The sequence below is a fragment of the Orcinus orca genome, chromosome 2, assembly GCF_937001465.1.
Source record: "Orcinus orca chromosome 2, mOrcOrc1.1, whole genome shotgun sequence".
NCBI lineage: Eukaryota > Metazoa > Chordata > Mammalia > Artiodactyla > Delphinidae > Orcinus > Orcinus orca.
In genome coordinates this window covers 39,007,192-39,031,966 of record NC_064560.1, presented here as the reverse complement: position 1 = coordinate 39,031,966, position 24,775 = coordinate 39,007,192, and positions in this window count along the sequence as shown.

Here is a 24,775-nt window from a genome sequence, read left to right as displayed (position 1 = left end):
GAGCCTCCTCACCTCTGTGATGAGGGCCCTCTGACGTCAGGCCCTAACTGCTGGGCTCCCCAACTTTTCTTAGTGAGCCCAGTGATGCTCGGGCACTCCTCTTAGGTTCCCATCTCCACGGGGATGTGGGCCTTCTGCTCTGAGGTTCCAACGGCTGGGTTGATCACAATTTCATGATGTGGGCTCTCTGGTGTTAGTTCACTGTGGCCTGGATCCCATAGCCTCTGTGCTCTTGGCCACCTGCTGGGAGGTTCCAGCTGCTCGATTCCTCAACTTTTGTATTCTATGGGTCCTGTGTTGTGATGCTCCTCCTGCCTGCCTCACTCGCAACCCCTTCGTGATGTGGGTCTTCTGGTTTGAGGCCACATGTGCTGGGTTCCGCAACTTTCAATGATGTGGCCCCACTGGTGTGAGGACACTCCTGCCTGGTTCCCATCCCCTTGGTGATGTGGGCCTTCTGGTGACAGTCTTATCCTGGCTGGGTTCCTCACTCTTCTGTGAGGTAGGCCCTCTGCTGTGAGGTCAATCCTGCCTGACTTGCACACATCACCTTGGCGATGTGGGCCCTCTGTTGGCACATGGAACCTGCTGGGAGCCTCCTGCCCTCGGTGATGATGGCCCTCTAGCATCAGGCTCTAACTGCTGGGCTCCCCACGTTTTCTGATGTGAGCCCAGTGATGCCAGGACACTCCTGTCTGGTTCCCATCCCCATGGGGATGTGGGCTTTCTGCTCTGAGGTCCCAACGCCTGGGTTGCTCACAGTTTCATGATGTGGGCTCTCTGGTGTTAGTTCACTCCTGCCTGAATCCCATAGCTTCTGTGCTCTCGGCCACCTGCTGGGAGGTTCCAACTGCTGGATTCCTCACCTTTTTTATTCTTTGGGCCCTCTGTTTTTAGGCTACTCCTACCTGCCTCACTCCCATCCCCTTTGTGATGTATGTCCTCTGATATGAGGCCACATGTGCTGGGTTCCTCACCTTTCGATGATGTGGCCCCACTGGTGCGAGAACAGTCCTGACTGGTTCCCATCCCCTTGGTGTTGTGGGCCCTCTGGCGAGAGTCTCATCCTGCCTCGGTTCCTCACCCTTCTGTGAGATAGGCCCTCTGCTGTGAGGTCACTACTGCCTGGCTGGCGCATGCCACCTTGTAGACGTGGGCCCTCTGTTGGCAGTTGGAACCTGCTGGGAGTCTCCTCCCCTCAGTTATGAGGGCCCCCTGGCGTCAGGCCCTAACTGCTGGGCTCCTAACATTTTCTGATATGTGCTAAGTGGTGCGAAGCCACTCCTGCCAGGTTCCCATCCCAATGGGGATGTGGGCCTTCTGTTCTGAGGTCCCAACGGCTGGGCTGCTCACAGGTTCATGATGTGGGCCCTCTGCTGTGAGTTCACTGCGGCCTGGATCCCATAGCCTCGGTGCTCTGGGCCACTTGCTGGGAGGTTCCAACTGCTGGATTCCTCAACTTTTATATTCTATGGACCCTGTGTTGTGAGGCCGGTCCTGCCAGCCTCATTCCGAACCCCTTGGTGATGTGGTTCCTGTGGTTTGAGGCTACATGTGCTGGGATCCTCACCTTTCGATGATGTTGTCCCACTGGTGTGGGGACACTCTTACCCGGTTCCCATCCCCTTGGTGATGTGGGCCCTCTGGTGAGAGTCTGATCCTGGCTGTGTTCCTCACCCTTCTGTGAGGTGGGCCCTCTGCTGTGAGGTCACTCCTGCCGGGCTGGCACACATCGCCTTGGCAACGTTGGCCCTCTGGTGGCAGCTGGAGCCTGCTGGGAGCCTCCTCCTCTTGGTGATGAGTGCCCTCTAGCGTCAGGCCCTAACTTCTGAGCACCCCACGTTTTCTGATGTGAGCCCAGTGATGCCAGGACACTCCTGTCATGTTCCCATCACCATGGGGATGTGGGCCTTCTGCTCTGAGGTCCCAATGTCTGGGTTGCTCACAGTTTCATGATGTGGGCTGTCTGGTGTTAGTTCACTCCGGCCTGGATCCCCTAGCCTCTGTGCTCTGGGCCGCCTGCTGGGAGGTTCCAACTGCTGGATTCCTCACCTTTCTTATTTTTGGGCCCTCTGTTATGAGGCTCCTCCTGCCTGCCTCACTCCCAGCCCCTTGGTGATGGGTGTCCTATGGTTTGAAGCCACATGTTCTGGGTTCCTCACCTTTAGATGATGTGGCCCTACTCATGTGAGGACACTCCTGCCTGGTTCCAATCCATTTGGTGATAGGGTCCTCTGGTGCGAGTCTGATCGTGACTGGGTTTGTCACACTTCTGAGGTGGGCCCTCTGCTGTGAGGTCATTCGTGCCTGGTTGGCACACATCGCCTTGGCGACGTCAGCCTTCTGGTGGCAGTTGGAGCCTGCTGGGAGCCTCCTTCCCTTGGTGATGAGGGTCCTCTGGCGTCAGGCCCTAACTGCTGGTCGCCCAAAATTTTCTGATACGTTCTCAGTGGTGCGAGGACACTCCTACCAGATTTCCATCCCCATGGGGATGTGGGCCTCCTGCTCTGAAGTCCCAATGGCTGGGTTGCTCAGTTTCATGACATGGGCCCTCTTCTGTAAGTTCACTGTGGCCTGGATCCCATAGCCTCGGTGCTCTGGGCCACCTGCTGGGAGGTTCCAACTGCTGGATTCCTCACTTTTTTATTCTATGGGCCCAGTGTTGTGAGGCTACTCCTGCCTGCCTCACTCCGAGGCCCTTTGTGATGTGGGTCCTCTGGTTTGAGGACACATGTGCTGAGTACCTCACCTTTCGATGATGTGGCCCCACTGGTGTGAAGACACTCCTGCCTGGTTCCCATCCCCTTGGTAATGTGGGCCCTCTGGTGAGAGTCTGATGTTGGCGGGGTTTCTCACCCTTCTGTGAGGTGGGACCTCTGCTGTGAGGTAACTCCTGCCTGGCTTGCTCACGTTGCCTTGGCAACGTGAGCCCTCAGGTGGCAGTTGGAGCCTGCTGGGAATCTCTTCCCCTCAGTTATGAGAGCTCTGGATAAAACACATATGCCCATTTTTGCCAAGTGCATTATTTTCCAAGTTCTCTCTCTTTTCCTATGCTTTAAGAGCGACTCCCGTGTACCTTCTGAAATCGGTTTCCAGCAATTCTGCCCCGCATTCAAGTCCTCTTCGCAGCCTTACTTCAGTATAATTTTGGATGATAGCTGTCATTTATAACTCCGCAGGTTTGTGAATTACAGTGCCCCTCAGCTCCTTTCTTCAACTCGCTTTCCTGTGAGCTGGCCGCAAAACCGCAGGATCTCTTCAGGCCCTAATCTAGTTCCAGCACGGCATGCAGAGCGTTTGGTTCATTCGTCTTCCTGGTGGGAAATGAGAGTTGAATTAGCCTGTCCAGACACCTACAGATAGTCTCCCATTGCTTCTCCTTATTCCTGTTCATCTTACGCAGAAATTGCAAACTGGTCCAAAGAGGAGGTTAAAGGCACTGACTCTCCAAGTGGGGAGAGTGTTAGTAAAGCGTCTGGAAAGTTGCACCGAGTAGCAGCGGACGAAAAATAAGATACATTTGAACACGTTTCCCGATCACATGGTGGATCATACTCTGGGTTCCACATGCATGTTTTAGCTGAAGGAAGAATCCCTTAAACCTGGAGAGTTGAGACCCATGGAATGGGTACCATGCAATATGACTTCAAAGGCTCTGCATTTGCTCACCGAACCTCACCAATCCTATCACTGCTGCGTTTATGCTACTGTACACACACTTGATTCTCTTTCCGAGACATATAAATCCATAGGTTTTAAGATTCTTACTAGTCTGGTATATTCTTAGGCGTTTAATATGGGGTGTTGAGTCCACTTCGTTGAGCAAGGAGTAGCTCTTGTCTATTACATATTTGGCTTATGGAACGGTATCTGTGCTAATTTCAATCTCTGGTTTTATGCAGCACCCCAACTCACCTTTCCCCTTAAGCAAGCATAAGTTGGTTTTCTGCATTTGAGACCCTGTTCTGTTTTGTAATTCAGTTCCTGTGTAGCCAAGTTTACATTCCGTGTATTAGTGATATCTTATGATGTTTCTTTTTCTGTGTGACTTATTTCACTTAGAATCATCGTACCTGAATCCACTCATTATGCTGCTACGGGCCTGATGACATAGATTTCATTGCTGAGTGATATTGCATTGTACGTAAGTACCACAACTTCTTTATCCATTTTTTGCTTTCTGCGATATTGAACTTGTACCGTAAACGAGGTTCTTGTAAACAGAGCCGTCCCAATCTTTGGGGTGGCTGTGTCTTTTTGATTTTAATTTCCCTAAGCTGTAGGACCATAAGTGGAAGTGCCCTAGGCTCTGTTGCTTTGTTTTGTAGATGTTTCAGGAAACACCATACACTTATCCAGAGTGGCTGTTGGCAATTTACATCCCGCCCATCAGCATAACAAGGCTCCCTGTTCTCCATGGCCTTCCTGCCTTTCTGGATTTTACACTTTTTTCATATGGCCCTTTTGACCAGGGGGGCAGTGAGACTTCATTGTAGTGCAGATTTCCTTTGCAAGCTTGCTTGGTTGGCCAAAAAGGGCGTATGCGTTTTTTCCTGAATATATTCAGGAAAAACGCATACGCCCTTTTTGGCCAAGTGCATCATTGAGGACATTCTGCCTCTTTTCCTATGCTTTAAATGCAATTTCAGTCTACCTCCTGAAATCGGTTTCCTGCAATTCTGCTCCACATTCAAGTCCTCTTGGCAGCCTTACTTCAATATATGTTTGGACGATAGCTGTCATTTATAACTCTGCAGGGTTGTGAATTACAGTGCCCCTGAGCTCCTTTCTTCAACTCGCTTTCTTGTGAGCAGGCCGCAACACCGCAGGATTGCTTCAGGCCCTAGTGTGGTTCCGGCACGGCACGCTGAGCCTTTGGTTAATTCCTCTTCCTGGTGGGAAATGAGAGTTAAATTTGCCCATCCAGACACCTCCAGCTAGTCTCTCATTGGTTCTCCCTATTCCTGTTCATTTTCCGCAGAAATTGCAAACTGGGCCAAACAGGAGTTTAAAGGCACTGACTCTGCAAGTGGGGAGAGTGTTAGTAAAGCGTCTGGAATGTTGCACCTGAGTACCAGGGGACGAAAACTGAGACACATTTGAACACGTTTCCCGATCACACGGTGGATCATACTCTGGGTTCCACATGCATGTTTTAGCTGAAGGAAGAATCCCTTAAACCTGGAGAGTTGAGACCCATGGAATGGGTACCATGCAATATGACTTCAAAGGGTCTGCATTTGCTCACGGAACCTCACCAATCCTATCACTGCTGCGTTTATGCCGTTATACACACGCTTGATTGTCTTTCGGAGACATATAAATCCATAGGTTTTAAGATTCTTGCTAGTCAGGTATATTCTTAGGCGTTTAATATGGGGTGTTGAGTCCCCTTCGTTGAGCAAGGAGTAGCTCTTGTCTATTACATATTTGGCTTATGGAACGGTATCTGTGCTACTTTCAATCTCTGGTTTTATGCATCACCCCAACTCACCTTTCCCCTTAAGCAAGCATAAGTTGGTTTTCTACATTTGAGACCCCCTTCTGTTTGTAATTCAGTTCCTGTGTAGCCAAGTTTACATTCCGTGTATTAGTGATATATTATGATGTTTCTTTTTCTGTGTGACTTATTTCACTTAGAATCATCGTACCTGAATCCACTCATTATGCTGCTACAGGCCTGATGACATAGATTTCATTGCTGAGTGATATTGCATTGTACGTAAGTACCACAACTTCTTTATCCATTTTTCGCTTTCTGTGATATTGAACTTGTACCGTAAACGAAGTTCTTGTAAACAGAGCCGTCCCAAAATTTGGGGTGGCTGTGTCTTTTTGATTTTAATTTCCCTAAGCTATAGGACCATAAGTGGAAGTTTCCTAGGCTCTGCTGCTTTGTTTTGTAGATGTTTCAGGAAACACCATACACTTCTCCTGAGTGGCTGTTGGCAGTTTACATCCCGCCCATCAGCATAACAATGCTCCCTGTTCTCCATGGCCTGTCCTGCCTTTCTGGATTTTACACTTTTTTCAGATGGCCCTTTTGACCGGGGGGCAGTGAGACTTCATTGTAGTGCACATTTCCTTTGCAAGCTTGCTTGGTTGGCCAAAAAGGGCGTATGCGTTTTTTCCTGAATATTTTCAGGAAAAAACGCATACGCCCTTTTTGGGCAAGTGCATCATTGTGGACGTTCTGCCTCTTTTCCTATGCTTTACATGCAATTCCAGTCTACCTCCTGTAATCGGTTTCCTGCAATTCTGCCCCGATTTCAAGTCCTCTTGGCAGCCTTACTTCAATATATTTTTGGACGATAGCTGTCATTTATAACTCCGCAGGTTTGTGAATTACAGTGCCCCTCAGCTCCTTTCTTCAACTCGCTTTCCTGTGAGCTGGCCGCAAAACTGCAGGATCTCTTCAGGCCCTAATCTAGTTCCAACACGGCATGCAGAGCCTTTGGTTCATTCGTCTTCCTGGTGGGAAATGAGAGTTAAATTAGCCCGTCCAGACACCTACAGATAGTCTCCCATTGCTTCTCCTTATTCCTGTTCATCTTACGCAGAACTTGCAAACTGGTCCAAAGAGGAGGTTAAAGGCACTGACTCTCCAAGTGGGGAGAGTGTTAGTAAAGCGTCTGGAAAGTTGCACCGAGTAGCAGCGGACGAAAAATGAGATACATTTGAACACGTTTCCCGATCACACGGTGGATCATAATCTGGGTTCCACATGCATGTTTTAGCTGAAGGAAGAATCCCTTTAACCTGGAGAGTTGAGACCCATGGAATGGGTACCATGCAATATGACTTCAAAGGGTCTGCATTTGCTCACCGAACCTCACCAATCCTATCACTGCTGCGTTTATGCCACTGTACACACGCTTGATTCTCTTTCGGAGACATATAAATCCATAGGTTTTAAGATTCTTACTAGTCTGGTATATTCTTAGGCGTTTAATATGGGGTGTTGAGTCCACTTCGTTGAGCAAGGAGTAGCTCTTGTCTATTACATATTTGGCTTATGGAACGGTATCTGTGCTAATTTCAATCTCTGGTTTTATGCAGCACCGCAACTCACCTTTCCCCTTAAGCAAGCATAAGTTGGTTTTCTACATTTGAGACCCTGTTCTGTTTTGTAATTCAGTTCCTGTGTAGCCAAGTTTACATTCCGTGTAGTAGTGATATCTTATGATGTTTCTTTTTCTGTGTGACTTATTTCACTTAGAATCATCGTACCTGAATCCACTCATTATGCTGCTACGGGCCTGATGACATAGATTTCATTGCTGAGTGATATTGCATTGTACGTAAGTACCACAACTTCTTTATCCATTTTTTGCTTTCTGCGATATTGAACTTGTACCGTAAACGAGGTTCTTGTAAACCGAGCCATCCCAATCTTTGGGGTGGCTGTGTCTTTTTGATTTTAATTTCCCTAAGCTATAGGACCATAAGTGGAAGTGCCCTAGGCTCTGTTGCTTTGTTTTGTAGATGTTTCAGGAAACACCATACACTTCTCCAGAGTGGCTATTGGCAATTTACATCCCGACCATCAGCATAACAAGGCTCCCTGTTCTCCATGGCCTTCCTGCCTTTCTGGATTTTACACTTTTTTCATATGGCCCTTTTGACCAGGGGGCAGTGAGACTTCATTGTAGTGCAGATTTCCTTTGCAAGCTTGCTTGGTTGGCCAAAAAGGGCGTATGCGTTTTTTCCTGAATATATTCAGGAAAAACGCATACGCCCTTTTTGGCCAAGTGCATCATTGAGGACATTCTGCCTCTTTTCCTATGCTTTAAATGCAATTTCAGTCTACCTCCTGAAATCGGTTTCCTGCAATTCTGCTCCACTTTCAAGTCCTCTTGGCAGCCTTACTTCAATATATGTTTGGACGATAGCTGTCATTTATAACTCTGCAGGGTTGTGAATTACAGTGCCCCTGAGCTCCTTTCTTCAACTCGCTTTCTTGTGAGCAGGCCGCAACACCACAGGATTGCTTCAGGCCCTAGTGTGGTTCCGGCACGGCACGCTGAGCCTTTGGTTAATTCCTCTTCCTGGTGGGAAATGAGAGTTAAATTTGCCCATCCAGACACCTCCAGCTAGTCTCTCATTGGTTCTCCCTATTCCTGTTCATTTTCCGCAGAAATTGCAAACTGGGCCAAACAGGAGTTTAAAGGCACTGACTCTGCAAGTGGGGAGAGTGTTAGTAAAGCGTCTGGAATGTTGCACCCGAGTACCAGGGGACGAAAACTGAGACACATTTGAACACGTTTCCCGATCACACGGTGGATCATACTCTGGGTTCCACATGCATGTTTTAGCTGAAGGAAGAATCCCTTAAACCTGGAGAGTTGAGACCCATGGAATGGGTACCATGCAATATGACTTCAAAGGGTCTGCATTTGCTCACGGAACCTCACCAATCCTATCACTGCTGCGTTTATGCCGTTATACACACGCTTGATTGTCTTTCGGAGACATATAAATCCATAGGTTTTAAGATTCTTGCTAGTCAGGTATATTCTTAGGCGTTTAATATGGGGTGTTGAGTCCCCTTCGTTGAGCAAGGAGTAGCTCTTGTCTATTACATATTTGGCTTATGAAACGGTATCTGTGCTACTTTCAATCTCTGGTTTTATGCATCACCCCAACTCACCTTTCCCCTTAAGCAAGCATAAGTTGGTTTTCTACATTTGAGACCCCCTTCTGTTTGTAATTCAGTTCCTGTGTAGCCAAGTTTACATTCCGTGTATTAGTGATATATTATGATGTTTCTTTTTCTGTGTGACTTATTTCACTTAGAATCATCGTACCTGAATCCACTCATTATGCTGCTACAGGCCTGATGACATAGATTTCATTGCTGAGTGATATTGCATTGTACGTAAGTACCACAACTTCTTTATCCATTTTTCGCTTTCTGTGATATTGAACTTGTACCGTAAACGAAGTTCTTGTAAACAGAGCCGTCCCAAAATTTGGGGTGGCTGTGTCTTTTTGATTTTAATTTCCCTAAGCTATAGGACCATAAGTGGAAGTTTCCTAGGCTCTGCTGCTTTGTTTTGTAGATGTTTCAGGAAACACCATACACTTCTCCTGAGTGGCTGTTGGCAGTTTACATCCCGCCCATCAGCATAACAATGCTCCCTGTTCTCCATGGCCTGTCCTGCCTTTCTGGATTTTACACTTTTTTCAGATGGCCCTTTTGACCGGGGGGCAGTGAGACTTCATTGTAGTGCACATTTCCTTTGCAAGCTTGCTTGGTTGGCCAAAAAGGGCGTATGCGTTTTTTCCTGAATATTTTCAGGAAAAAACGCATACGCCCTTTTTGGGCAAGTGCATCATTGTGGACGTTCTGCCTCTTTTCCTATGCTTTACATGCAATTCCAGTCTACCTCCTGTAATCGGTTTCCTGCAATTCTGCCCCGATTTCAAGTCCTCTTGGCAGCCTTACTTCAATATATTTTTGGACGATAGCTGTCATTTATAACTCCGCAGGTTTGTGAATTACAGTGCCCCTCAGCTCCTTTCTTCAACTCGCTTTCCTGTGAGCTGGCCGCAAAACTGCAGGATCTCTTCAGGCCCTAATCTAGTTCCAGCACGGCATGCAGAGCCTTTGGTTCATTCGTCTTCCTGGTGGGAAATGAGAGTTAAATTAGCCCGTCCAGACACCTACAGATAGTCTCCCATTGCTTCTCCTTATTCCTGTTCATCTTACGCAGAACTTGCAAACTGGTCCAAAGAGGAGGTTAAAGGCACTGACTCTCCAAGTGGGGAGAGTGTTAGTAAAGCGTCTGGAAAGTTGCACCGAGTAGCAGCGGACGAAAAATGAGATACATTTGAACACGTTTCCCGATCACACGGTGGATCATAATCTGGGTTCCACATGCATGTTTTAGCTGAAGGAAGAATCCCTTTAACCTGGAGAGTTGAGACCCATGGAATGGGTACCATGCAATATGACTTCAAAGGGTCTGCATTTGCTCACCGAACCTCACCAATCCTATCACTGCTGCGTTTATGCCACTGTACACACGCTTGATTCTCTTTCGGAGACATATAAATCCATAGGTTTTAAGATTCTTACTAGTCTGGTATATTCTTAGGCGTTTAATATGGGGTGTTGAGTCCACTTCGTTGAGCAAGGAGTAGCTCTTGTCTATTACATATTTGGCTTATGGAACGGTATCTGTGCTAATTTCAATCTCTGGTTTTATGCAGCACCGCAACTCACCTTTCCCCTTAAGCAAGCATAAGTTGGTTTTCTACATTTGAGACCCTGTTCTGTTTTGTAATTCAGTTCCTGTGTAGCCAAGTTTACATTCCGTGTAGTAGTGATATCTTATGATGTTTCTTTTTCTGTGTGACTTATTTCACTTAGAATCATCGTACCTGAATCCACTCATTATGCTGCTACGGGCCTGATGACATAGATTTCATTGCTGAGTGATATTGCATTGTACGTAAGTACCACAACTTCTTTATCCATTTTTTGCTTTCTGCGATATTGAACTTGTACCGTAAACGAGGTTCTTGTAAACCGAGCCATCCCAATCTTTGGGGTGGCTGTGTCTTTTTGATTTTAATTTCCCTAAGCTATAGGACCATAAGTGGAAGTGCCCTAGGCTCTGTTGCTTTGTTTTGTAGATGTTTCAGGAAACACCATACACTTCTCCAGAGTGGCTATTGGCAATTTACATCCCGACCATCAGCATAACAAGGCTCCCTGTTCTCCATGGCCTTCCTGCCTTTCTGGATTTTACACTTTTTTCATATGGCCCTTTTGACCGGGGGGCAGTGAGACTTCATTGTAGTGCAGATTTCCTTTGCAAGCTTGCTTGGTTGGCCAAAAAGGGCGTATGCGTTTTTTCCTGAATATATTCAGGAAAAACGCATACGCCCTTTTTGGCCAAGTGCATCATTGAGGACATTCTGCCTCTTTTCCTATGCTTTAAATGCAATTTCAGTCTACCTCCTGAAATCGGTTTCCTGCAATTCTGCTCCACTTTCAAGTCCTCTTGGCAGCCTTACTTCAATATATGTTTGGACGATAGCTGTCATTTATAACTCTGCAGGGTTGTGAATTACAGTGCCCCTGAGCTCCTTTCTTCAACTCGCTTTCTTGTGAGCAGGCCGCAACACCACAGGATTGCTTCAGGCCCTAGTGTGGTTCCGGCACGGCACGCTGAGCCTTTGGTTAATTCCTCTTCCTGGTGGGAAATGAGAGTTAAATTTGCCCATCCAGACACCTCCAGCTAGTCTCTCATTGGTTCTCCCTATTCCTGTTCATCTTCCGCAGAAATTGCAAAGTGGGCTAAAGAGGAGGTTAAAGGCACTGACTCTGCAAGTGGGGACAGTGTTAGTAAAGCGTCTGGAATGTTGCACCCGAGTACCAGGGGACGAAAACTGAGACACATTTGAACATGTTTCCTGATCACATGGTGGATCATACTCTGGGTTCCACATGCATGTTTTAGCTGAAGGAAGAATCCCTTAAACCTGGAGAGTTGAGACCCATGGAATGGGTACCATGCAATATGACTTCAAAGGGTCTGTATTTGCTCACCGAACCTCACCAATCCTATCACTGCTGCGTTTATGCCGCTGTACACACGCTTGATTCTCTTTCGGAGACATATAAATCCATAGGTTTTAAGATTCTTACTAGTCAGGTATATTCTTAGGCGTTTAATATGGGGTGTTGTGTCCACTTCGTTGAGCAAGGAGTAGCTCTTGTCTATTACATATTTGGCTTATGGAACGGTATCTGTGCTAATTTCAAACTCTGGTTTTATGCAGCACCCCAACTCACCTTTCCCGTTAAGCAAGTGTAAGTTGGTTTTCTACAGTTGAGACCCTGTTCTGTTTTGTAATTCAGTTCCTGTGTAGCCAAGTGTACATTCCGTGTATTAGTGATATCTTATGATGTTTCTTTTTCTGTGTGACTTATTTCACTTAGAATCATCGTAGCTGAATCCACTCATTATGCTGCTACGGGCCTGATGACATAGATTTCATTGCTGAGTGATATTCCATTGTACGTAAGTACCATAAATTCTTTATCCATTTTTCACTTTCTGCGATATTGAACTTGTACCGTAAACGCAGTTCGTGTAAACAGAGCCATCCCAAACATTGGGGTGGCTGTGTCTTTTTGATTTTAATTTCCCTAAGCTATAGGACCATAAGTGGAAGTGCCCTAGGCTCTGTTGCTTTGTTTTGTAGATGTTTCAGGAAACACCATACACTTCCCCAGAGTGGCTGTTGGCAGTTTACATCCCGCCCATCAGCATAACAAGGCTCCCAGTTCTCAATGGCCTGTCCTGCCTTTCTGGATTTTACACTTTTTTCAGATGGCCCTTTTGACTGGGGGGAAGTGAGACTTCATTGTAGTGCAGATTTCCTTTGCAAGCTTGCTTGGTTGGCCAAAAAGTGCGCATGAGTTTTTTCTGAATATATTCAGGAAAAAACGCATACGCCCTTTTTGGCCAAGTGCATCATTGTGGACGTTCTGCCTCTTTTCCTATGCTTTAAATGCAATTCCAGTCTACCTCCTGAAATCGGTTTCCTGCAATTCTGCCCCGCTTTCAAGTCCTCTTGGCAGCCTTACTTCAATATATTTTTGGACGATAGCTGTCATTTATAACTCTGCAGGTTTGTGAATTACAGTGCCCCTGAGCTCCTTTCTTCAACTCGCTTTCTTGTGAGCTGGCTGCAACACCGCAGGATTGCTTCAGGCCCTAGTGTGGTTCCGGCACGGCACGCTGAGCCTTTGGTTAATTCCTCTTCCTGGTGGGAAAGGAGAGTTAAATTTGCCCGTCCAGACACCTCCAGCTAGTCTCTCATTGGTTCTCCCTATTCCTGTTCATCTTCCGCAGAAATTGCAAACTGGGCCAAACAGGAGGTTAAAGGCACTGACTCTCCAAGTGGGGAGAGTGTTAGTAAAGCGTCTGGAATGTTGCACCTGAGTACCAGGGAACGAAAACTGAGACACATTTGAACACGTTTCCCGATCACATGGTGGATCATACTCTGGGTACCACATGCATGTTTTAGCTGAAGGAAGAATCCCTTAAACCTGGAGAGTTGAGACCCATGGAATGGGTACCATGCAATATGACTTCAAAGGGTCTGCATTTGCTCACGGAACCTCACCAATCCTATCACTGCTGCGTTTATGCCGTTATACACACGCTTGATTGTCTTTCGGAGACATATAAATCCATAGGTTTTAAGATTCTTGCTAGTCAGGTATATTCTTAGGCGTTTAATATGGGGTGTTGAGTCCCCTTCGTTGAGCAAGGAGTATCTCTTGTCTATTACATATTTGGCTTATGAAACGGTATCTGTGCTACTTTCAATCTCTGGTTTTATGCATCACCCCAACTCACCTTTCCCCTTAAGCAAGCATAAGTTGGTTTTCTACATTTGAGACCCCCTTCTGTTTGTAATTCAGTTCCTGTGTAGCCAAGTTTACATTCCGTGTATTAGTGATATATTATGATGTTTCTTTTTCTGTGTGACTTATTTCACTTAGAATCATCGTACCTGAATCCACTCATTATGCTGCTACAGGCCTGATGACATAGATTTCATTGCTGAGTGATATTGCATTGTACGTAAGTACCACAACTTCTTTATCCATTTTTCGCTTTCTGTGATATTGAACTTGTACCGTAAACGAAGTTCTTGTAAACAGAGCCGTCCCAAAATTTGGGGTGGCTGTGTCTTTTTGATTTTAATTTCCCTAAGCTATAGGACCATAAGTGGAAGTTTCCTAGGCTCTGCTGCTTTGTTTTGTAGATGTTTCAGGAAACACCATACACTTCTCCTGAGTGGCTGTTGGCAGTTTACATCCCGCCCATCAGCATAACAATGCTCCCTGTTCTCCATGGCCTGTCCTGCCTTTCTGGATTTTACACTTTTTTCAGATGGCCCTTTTGACCGGGGGGCAGTGAGACTTCATTGTAGTGCACATTTCCTTTGCAAGCTTGCTTGGTTGGCCAAAAAGGGCGTATGCGTTTTTTCCTGAATATTTTCAGGAAAAAACGCATACGCCCTTTTTGGGCAAGTGCATCATTGTGGACGTTCTGCCTCTTTTCCTATGCTTTACATGCAATTCCAGTCTACCTCCTGTAATCGGTTTCCTGCAATTCTGCCCCGATTTCAAGTCCTCTTGGCAGCCTTACTTCAATATATTTTTGGACGATAGCTGTCATTTATAACTCCGCAGGTTTGTGAATTACAGTGCCCCTCAGCTCCTTTCTTCAACTCGCTTTCCTGTGAGCTGGCCGCAAAACTGCAGGATCTCTTCAGGCCCTAATCTAGTTCCAGCACGGCATGCAGAGCCTTTGGTTCATTCGTCTTCCTGGTGGGAAATGAGAGTTAAATTAGCCCGTCCAGACACCTACAGATAGTCTCCCATTGCTTCTCCTTATTCCTGTTCATCTTACGCAGAACTTGCAAACTGGTCCAAAGAGGAGGTTAAAGGCACTGACTCTCCAAGTGGGGAGAGTGTTAGTAAAGCGTCTGGAAAGTTGCACCGAGTAGCAGCGGACGAAAAATGAGATACATTTGAACACGTTTCCCGATCACACGGTGGATCATAATCTGGGTTCCACATGCATGTTTTAGCTGAAGGAAGAATCCCTTTAACCTGGAGAGTTGAGACCCATGGAATGGGTACCATGCAATATGACTTCAAAGGGTCTGCATTTGCTCACCGAACCTCACCAATCCTATCACTGCTGCGTTTATGCCACTGTACACACGCTTGATTCTCTTTCGGAGACATATAAATCCATAGGTTTTAAGATTCTTACTAGTCTGGTATATTCTTAGGCGTTTAATATGGGGTGTTGAGTCCACTTCGTTGAGCAAGGAGTAGCTCTTGTCTATTACATATTTGGCTTATGGAACGGTATCTGTGCTAATTTCAATCTCTGGTTTTATGCAGCACCGCAACTCACCTTTCCCCTTAAGCAAGCATAAGTTGGTTTTCTACATTTGAGACCCTGTTCTGTTTTGTAATTCAGTTCCTGTGTAGCCAAGTTTACATTCCGTGTAGTAGTGATATCTTATGATGTTTCTTTTTCTGTGTGACTTATTTCACTTAGAATCATCGTACCTGAATCCACTCATTATGCTGCTACGGGCCTGATGACATAGATTTCATTGCTGAGTGATATTGCATTGTACGTAAGTACCACAACTTCTTTATCCATTTTTTGCTTTCTGCGATATTGAACTTGTACCGTAAACGAGGTTCTTGTAAACCGAGCCATCCCAATCTTTGGGGTGGCTGTGTCTTTTTGATTTTAATTTCCCTAAGCTATAGGACCATAAGTGGAAGTGCCCTAGGCTCTGTTGCTTTGTTTTGTAGATGTTTCAGGAAACACCATACACTTCTCCAGAGTGGCTATTGGCAATTTACATCCCGACCATCAGCATAACAAGGCTCCCTGTTCTCCATGGCCTTCCTGCCTTTCTGGATTTTACACTTTTTTCATATGGCCCTTTTGACCGGGGGGCAGTGAGACTTCATTGTAGTGCAGATTTCCTTTGCAAGCTTGCTTGGTTGGCCAAAAAGGGCGTATGCGTTTTTTCCTGAATATATTCAGGAAAAACGCATACGCCCTTTTTGGCCAAGTGCATCATTGAGGACATTCTGCCTCTTTTCCTATGCTTTAAATGCAATTTCAGTCTACCTCCTGAAATCGGTTTCCTGCAATTCTGCTCCACTTTCAAGTCCTCTTGGCAGCCTTACTTCAATATATGTTTGGACGATAGCTGTCATTTATAACTCTGCAGGGTTGTGAATTACAGTGCCCCTGAGCTCCTTTCTTCAACTCGCTTTCTTGTGAGCAGGCCGCAACACCACAGGATTGCTTCAGGCCCTAGTGTGGTTCCGGCACGGCACGCTGAGCCTTTGGTTAATTCCTCTTCCTGGTGGGAAATGAGAGTTAAATTTGCCCATCCAGACACCTCCAGCTAGTCTCTCATTGGTTCTCCCTATTCCTGTTCATTTTCCGCAGAAATTGCAAACTGGGCCAAACAGGAGTTTAAAGGCACTGACTCTGCAAGTGGGGAGAGTGTTAGTAAAGCGTCTGGAATGTTGCACCCGAGTACCAGGGGACGAAAACTGAGACACATTTGAACATGTTTCCTGATCACATGGTGGATCATACTCTGGGTTCCACATGCATGTTTTAGCTGAAGGAAGAATCCCTTAAACCTGGAGAGTTGAGACCCATGGAATGGGTACCATGCAATATGACTTCAAAGGGTCTGTATTTGCTCACCGAACCTCACCAATCCTATCACTGCTGCGTTTATGCCGCTGTACACACGCTTGATTCTCTTTCGGAGACATATAAATCCATAGGTTTTAAGATTCTTACTAGTCAGGTATATTCTTAGGCGTTTAATATGGGGTGTTGTGTCCACTTCGTTGAGCAAGGAGTAGCTCTTGTCTATTACATATTTGGCTTATGGAACGGTATCTGTGCTAATTTCAAACTCTGGTTTTATGCAGCACCCCAACTCACCTTTCCCGTTAAGCAAGTGTAAGTTGGTTTTCTACAGTTGAGACCCTGTTCTGTTTTGTAATTCAGTTCCTGTGTAGCCAAGTGTACATTCCGTGTATTAGTGATATCTTATGATGTTTCTTTTTCTGTGTGACTTATTTCACTTAGAATCATCGTAGCTGAATCCACTCATTATGCTGCTACGGGCCTGATGACATAGATTTCATTGCTGAGTGATATTCCATTGTACGTAAGTACCATAAATTCTTTATCCATTTTTCACTTTCTGCGATATTGAACTTGTACCGTAAACGCAGTTCGTGTAAACAGAGCCATCCCAAACATTGGGGTGGCTGTGTCTTTTTGATTTTAATTTCCCTAAGCTATAGGACCATAAGTGGAAGTGCCCTAGGCTCTGTTGCTTTGTTTTGTAGATGTTTCAGGAAACACCATACACTTCCCCAGAGTGGCTGTTGGCAGTTTACATCCCGCCCATCAGCATAACAAGGCTCCCAGTTCTCAATGGCCTGTCCTGCCTTTCTGGATTTTACACTTTTTTCAGATGGCCCTTTTGACTGGGGGGAAGTGAGACTTCATTGTAGTGCAGATTTCCTTTGCAAGCTTGCTTGGTTGGCCAAAAAGTGCGCATGAGTTTTTTCTGAATATATTCAGGAAAAAACGCATACGCCCTTTTTGGCCAAGTGCATCATTGTGGACGTTCTGCCTCTTTTCCTATGCTTTAAATGCAATTCCAGTCTACCTCCTGAAATCGGTTTCCTGCAATTCTGCCCCGCTTTCAAGTCCTCTTGGCAGCCTTACTTCAATATATTTTTGGACGATAGCTGTCATTTATAACTCTGCAGGTTTGTGAATTACAGTGCCCCTGAGCTCCTTTCTTCAACTCGCTTTCTTGTGAGCTGGCTGCAACACCGCAGGATTGCTTCAGGCCCTAGTGTGGTTCCGGCACGGCACGCTGAGCCTTTGGTTAATTCCTCTTCCTGGTGGGAAAGGAGAGTTAAATTTGCCCGTCCAGACACCTCCAGCTAGTCTCTCATTGGTTCTCCCTATTCCTGTTCATCTTCCGCAGAAATTGCAAACTGGGCCAAACAGGAGGTTAAAGGCACTGACTCTCCAAGTGGGGAGAGTGTTAGTAAAGCGTCTGGAATGTTGCACCTGAGTACCAGGGAACGAAAACTGAGACACATTTGAACACGTTTCCCGATCACATGGTGGATCATACTCTGGGTACCACATGCATGTTTTAGCTGAAGGAAGAATCCCTTAAACCTGGAGAGTTGAGACCCATGGAATGGGTACCATGCAATATGACTTCAAAGGGTCTGCATTTGCTCACCAAACCTCACCAATCGTATCAGTGCTGCATTTATGCCACTGTACTCACGCTTGATTCTCTTTCGGACACATATAAATCCATAGGTTTTAGATTCTTACTAGTCAGGTACATTCTTAGGCGTTTAATATGGGGTGTTGTGTCCACTTCGTTGAACAAGGAGTTGCTCTTGTCTATTACATATTTGGCTTATGGAACGGTATCTGTGCTAATTTCAATCTCTGGTTTTATGCAGCACCCCAACTCACCTTTCCCCTTAAGCAAGCATAAGTTGGTTTTCTACATTTGAGACCCTGTTCTGTTTTGCAATTCAATTCCTCTGTAGCCAAGTTTACATTCCGTGTATTAGTGATATCTTATGATGTTTCTTTTTCTGTGTGACTTATTGCACTTAGAATCATCGTAGCTGAATCCACTCATTATGCTGCTACGAGCCTGATGACATAGGTTTCATTGTTGAGTGATATTGCATTGTACGTAAGTACCACAACTTCTTTATCCATTTTTCGCTTTCTGCGATATTGAACTTGTACCGTAAACGAGGTTCTTGTAAACTGAGCCGTCCCAAACTTTGGGGTGGCTGTGTCTTTTTGATTTTAATTTCCCTAAGCTATAGGACCATAAGTGGAAGTGCCCTAGGCTCTGTTGCTTTGTTTTTTAGTTGTTTCAGGAAACACCATACACTTCTCCAGAGTGGCTGTTGGCAATTTACATCCCGCCCATCAGCATAACAAGGCTCCCAGTTCTCCATGGCCTGTCCTGCCTTTCTGGATTTTACACTTTTTTCAGATGGCCCTTTTGACTGGGGGGAAGTGAGACTTCATTGAAGTGCAGATTACCTTTGCAAGCTTGCTTCCTTGGCCAAAAAGGGCATATGCGTTTTTTCCTGAATATATTCAGGAAAAAACGCATATACCCTTTTTGGCCAAGTGCATCATTGTGGACGTTCTGCCTCTTTTCCTTTGCTTTAAATGCAATTCTAGTCTACCTCCTGAAATCGGTTTCCTGCAATTCTGCCCCACTTTCAAGTCCTCTTGGCAGCCTTACTTCAATATATTTTTGGACGATAGCTGTCATTTATAACTCTGCAGGTTTGTGAATTACAGTGCTCCTGAGCTCCTTTCTTCTAACTCGCTTTCTTGTGAGCTGGCCGCAACACCGCAAGATTGCTTCAGGCCCTAGTGTGGTTCCGGCACGGCACGCTGAGCCTTTGGTTAATTCCTCTTCCTGGTGGGAAATGAGAGTTAAATTTGCCCGTCTATACATCTCCAGCTAGTCTCTCATTGGTTCTCCCTATTCCTGTTCATCTTACGCAGAAATTGCAAACTGGGCCAAACAGGAGGTTAAAGGCACTGACTCTCCAAGAGGGGAGAGTTTTAGTAAAGCTTCTGGAATGTTGCACCCGAGTACCATGGGACGAAAACTGAGACACATTTGAACACATATCCCGATCAATTGGTGGATCATACTCTGGGTTCCACATGCATGTTTTAGCTGAAGGAAGAATCCCTTAAACCTGGAGAGTTGAGACCCATGGAATGGGTACCATGCAATAGGACTTCAAAGGGTCTGCATTTGCTCACCGAACCTCACCAATCCTATCACTGCTACGTTTATGCCGCTGTACAAATGCTTGATTCTCTTTCGGAGACATATAAATCCATAGCTTTTAAGATTCTTGCTAGTCAGGTATATTCTTAGGCGTTTAATATGGGGTGTTGTGTCCACTTCGTTGAGCAAGGAGTAGCTCTTGTCTATTACATATTTGGCTTATGGAACGGTATCTGTGCTAATTTCAAACTCTGGTTTTATGCAGCACCCCAACTCACCTTTCCTCTTAAACAAGCATAAGTTGGTTTTCTGCTTTTGAGAACCTGTTCTGTTTTGTAATTCAGTTCTTGTGCAGCCAAGTTTACATTCCGTGTATTAGTGATATCTTATGATGTTTCTTTTTCTGTGTGACTTATTTCACTTAGAATCATCGTAGCTGAATCCACTCATTATGCTGCTACGGGCCTGATGACATAGATTTCATTGCTGAGTGATATTCCATTGTACGTAAGTACCACAAATTCTTTATCCATTTTTCACTTTCTGCGATATTGAACTTGTACCGTAAACGCAGTTCGTGTAAACAGAGCCGTCCCAAACATTGGGGTGGCTGTGTCTTTTTTATTTTAATTTCCCTAAGCTATAGGACCATAAGTGGAAGTGCCCTAGGCTCTGTTGCTTTGTTTTTTAGATGTTTCAGGAAACACCATACACTTCCCCAGAGTGGCTGTTGGCAGTTTACATCCCGCCCATCAGCATAACAAGGCTCCCAGTTCTCAATGGCCTGTCCGGCCTTTCTGGATTTTACACTTTTTTCAGATGGCCCTTTTGACTGGGGGGAAGTGAGACTTCATTGTAGTGCAGATTTCCTTTGCAAGCTTGCTTGGTTGGCCAAAAAGGGCGCATGAGTTTTTTCTCAATATATTCAGGAAAAAACGCAAACGCCCTTTCTGGCCAAGTGCATCATTGGGGACGTTCTGCCTCTTTTCCTATGCTTTAAATGCAATTCCAGTCTACCTCCTGAAATCGGTTTCCTGCAATTCTGCCCCGCTTTCAAGTCCTCTTGGCAGCCTTACTTCAATATATTTTTGGACGATAGCTGTCATTTATAACTCTGCAGGTTTGTGAATGACAGTGCCCCTGAGCTCCTTTCTTCAACTCGCTTTCTTGTGAGCTGGCCGCAACACCGCAGGATTGCTTCAGGCCCTAGTGTGTTTGCAGCATGGAACGCTGTGCGTTTGGTTAATTCCTCTTCCTGGTGGGAAAGGAGAGTTAAATTTGCCCGTCCAAACACCTCCAGCTAGTCTCTCATTGGTTCTCCGTATTCCTGTTCATCTTCCGCAGAAATTACAAACTGGTCCAAACAGGAGGTTAAAGGCTCTGACTCTCCAAGTGGGGAGAGTGTTAGTAAAGCGTCTGGAATGTTGCACCCGAGTACCAGGGGACGAAAACTGAGACACATTTGAACACGTTTCCCGATCACACGGTGGATCATACTCTGGGTACCACATGCATGTTTTAGCTGAAGGAAGAATCCCTTAAACCTGGAGAGTTTAGACCCATGGAATGGGTACCATGCAATATGACTTCAAAGGGTCTGCATTTGCTCACCGAACCTCACCAATCGTATCAGTGCTGCATTTATGCCGCTACACAAACGCTTTATTCTCTTTTGGAGACATATAAATCCATAGGTTTTATGATTCTTACTAATCAGGTATATTCTTAGGCGTTTAATATGAGGTGTTGAGTCCATTTCGTTGAGCAAGGAGTAGCTATTGTCTGTTACATATTTGGCTTATGGAACAGTATCTGTGCTAATTTCAATCTCTGGTTTTATGCAGCACCCCAACTCACCTTTCCCCTTAAGCAAGCGTAAGTTGGTTTTCTACATTTGAGAACCTGTTCTTTTTGTAATTCAGTTCCTGTGTAGCCAAGTTTACATTCCGTGTATTAGTGATATCTTATGATGTTTCTTTTTCTGTGTGACTTATTTCACTTAGAATCATCGTAGCTGAATCCACTCATTATGCTGCTACGGGCCTGATGACATAGATTTCATTGCTGAGTGATATTCCATTGTACGTAAGTACCACAAATTCTTTATCCATTTTTCACTTTCTGCGATATTGAACTTGTACCGTAAACGCAGTTCGTGTAAACAGAGCCGTCCCAAACATTGGGGTGGCTTTGTCTTTTTTATTTTAATTTCCCTAAGCTATAGGACCATAAGTGGAAGTGCCCTAGGCTCTGTTGCTTTGTTTTTTAGATGTTTCAGGAAACACCATACACTTCCCCAGAGTGGCTGTTGGCAGTTTACATCCCGCCCATCAGCATAACAAGGCTCCCAGTTCTCAATGGCCTGTCCGGCCTTTCTGGATTTTACACTTTTTTCAGATGGCCCTTTTGACTGGGGGGAAGTGAGACTTCATTGTAGTGCAGATTTCCTTTGCAAGCTTGCTTGGTTGGCCAAAAAGGGCGCATGAGTTTTTTCTCAATATATTCAGGAAAAAACGCAAACGCCCTTTCTGGCCAAGTGCATCATTGGGGACGTTCTGCCTCTTTTCCTATGCTTTAAATGCAATTCCAGTCTACCTCCTGAAATCGGTTTCCTGCAATTCTGCCCCGCTTTCAAGTCCTCTTGGCAGCCTTACTTCAATATATTTTTGGACGATAGCTGTCATTTATAACTCTGCAGGTTTGTGAATGACAGTGCCCCTGAGCTCCTTTCTTCAACTCGCTTTCTTGTGAGCTGGCCGCAACACCGCAGGATTGCTTCAGGCCCTAGTGTGGTTGCAGCATGGCACGCTGTGCGTTTGGTTAATTCCTCTTCCTGGTGGGAAAGGAGAGTTAAATTTGCCCGTCCAAACACCTCCAGCTAGTCTCTCATTGGTTCTCCGTATTCCTGTTCATCTTCCGAAGAAATTACAAACTGGTCCAAACAGGAGGTTAAAGGCTCTGACTCTCCAAGTGGGGAGAGTGTTAGTAAAGTGTCTGGAATGTTGCACCCGAGTACCAGGGGACGAAAACTGAGACACATTTGAACACGTTTCCCGATCACACGGTGGATCATACTCTGGGTACCACATGCATGTTTTAGCTGAAGGAAGAATCCCTTAAACCTGGAGAGTTGAGACCCATGGAATGGGTACCATGCAATATGACTTCAAAGGGTCTGCATTTGCTCACCGAACCTCACCAATCGTATCAATGCTGCATTTATGCCGCTACACAAACGCTTTATTCTCTTTTGGAGACATATAAATCCATAGGTTTTATGATTCTTACTAATCAGGTATATTCTTAGGCGTTTAATATGAGGTGTTGAGTCCATTTCGTTGAGCAAGGAGTAGCTATTGTCTGTTACATATTTGGCTTATGGAACAGTATCTGTGCTAATTTCAATCTCTGGTTTTATGCAGCACCCCAACTCACCTTTCCCCTTAAGCAAGCGTAAGTTGGTTTTCTACATTTGAGAACCTGTTCTGTTTTGTAATTCAGTTCCTGTGTAGCCAAGTTTACATTCCGTGTATTAGTGATATCTTATGATGTTTCTTTTTCTGTGTGACTTATTTCACTTAGAATCATCATAGCTGAATCCACTCATTATGCTGCTATGGGTCTGATGACATAGATTTCATTCCTGAGTGATATTGCATTGTACGTAAGTACCACAACTTCTTTATCCATTTTTCGCTTTCTGCGATATTGAACTTGTACCATAAACGAGGTTTTTGTAAACAGAGGCGTGCCAAACATTGGGGAGGCTGTGTCTTTTTGATTTTAATTTCCCTAAGCTATAGGACCATAAGTGGAAGTGCCCTAGGCTCTGTTGCTTTGTTTTTTAGATGTTTCAGGAAACACCATACACTTCTCCAGAGTGGCTGTTGGCAATTTACATCCCGCCCATCAGCATAACAAGGCTCCCAGTTCTCCATGGCCTGTCCTGCCTTTCTGGATTTTACACTTTTTTCAGATGGCCCTTTTGACCTGGGGACAGTGAGACTTCATTGTAGTGCAGATTTCCTTTGCAAACTTGCTTGGTTGGCCAAAAAGGACGTATGCGTTTTTTCCTGAATATATTCAGGAAAAAACGCGTACGCCCTTTTTGGCCATGTGCATCATTGTAGACGTTCTGCCTCTTTTCCTATGCTTTAAATGCAATTCAAGTCTACCTCCTGAAATGGGTTTCGTGCAATTCTGCCCTGCTTTCGAGTCCTCTTGGCAGCCTTACTTCAATATATTTTTGGACGATAGCTGTCATTTATAACTCTGCAGGTTTGTGAATGACAGTGCCCCTGAGCTCCTTTCTTCAACGCGCTTTCTTGTGAGCTGGTTGCAACACCGCAGGATTGCTTCAGGCCCTAGTGTGGTTCCGGCACGGCACGCTGAGCCTTTGGTTAATTCCTCTTCCTGGTGGGAAATGAGAGTTAAATTTGCCCGTCCAGACACCTCCAGCTAGTCTCTCATTGGTTCTCCGTATTCCTGTTCATCTTCCGCAGAAATAGCAAACTGGGCCAACAGGAGGTTAAAGGCACTGACTCTCCAAGTGGGGAGAGTGATAGTAAAGCGTCTGGAATGTTGCACCCGAGTACCAGGGGACGAAAACTGAGACACATTTGAACACGTTTCCCAATCACACTGTGAATCATACTCTAGGTTCCACATGCATGTTTTAGCTGAAGGAATAATCCCTTAAACCTGGAGAGTTGAGACCCATGGAATGGGTACCATGCAATATGACTTCAAAGGGTCTGCATTTGCTCACCGAACCTCACCAATCCTATCACTGCTGCGTTTATGCCGCTCTACACACGCTTGATTCTCTTTCAGAGACATATAAATCCGTAGGTTTTAACATTCTTACTAGTCAGATATGTTCTTAGGCGTTTAATATGGGGTGTTGTGTCCACTTCGTTGAGCAAGGAGTAGCTCTTGTCTATTACATATTTGGCTTATGGAATGGTATTTGTGCTAATTTCAATCTCTGGTTTTATGCAGCACCCCAACTCACCTTTCCCCTTAAGCAAGCATAACTTGGTTTTCTACATTTGAGACCCTGTTCTGTTTTGTAATTCAGTTCCTGTGTAGCCAAGTTTACATTCCGTGTATTAGTGATATCTTATGATGTTTCTTTTTCTGTGTGACTTATTTCACTTAGAATCATCGTAGCTGAATCCACTCATTATGCTGCTACGGGCCTGATGACATAGATTTCATTGCTGAGTGATATTGCATTGTACGTAAGTACCACAACTTCTTTATCCATTTTTCGCTTTCTGCAATATTGAACTTGTACCGTAAACGAGGTTCTTGTAAACAGAGCCATCCGAAACTTTGGGGTGGCTGTGTC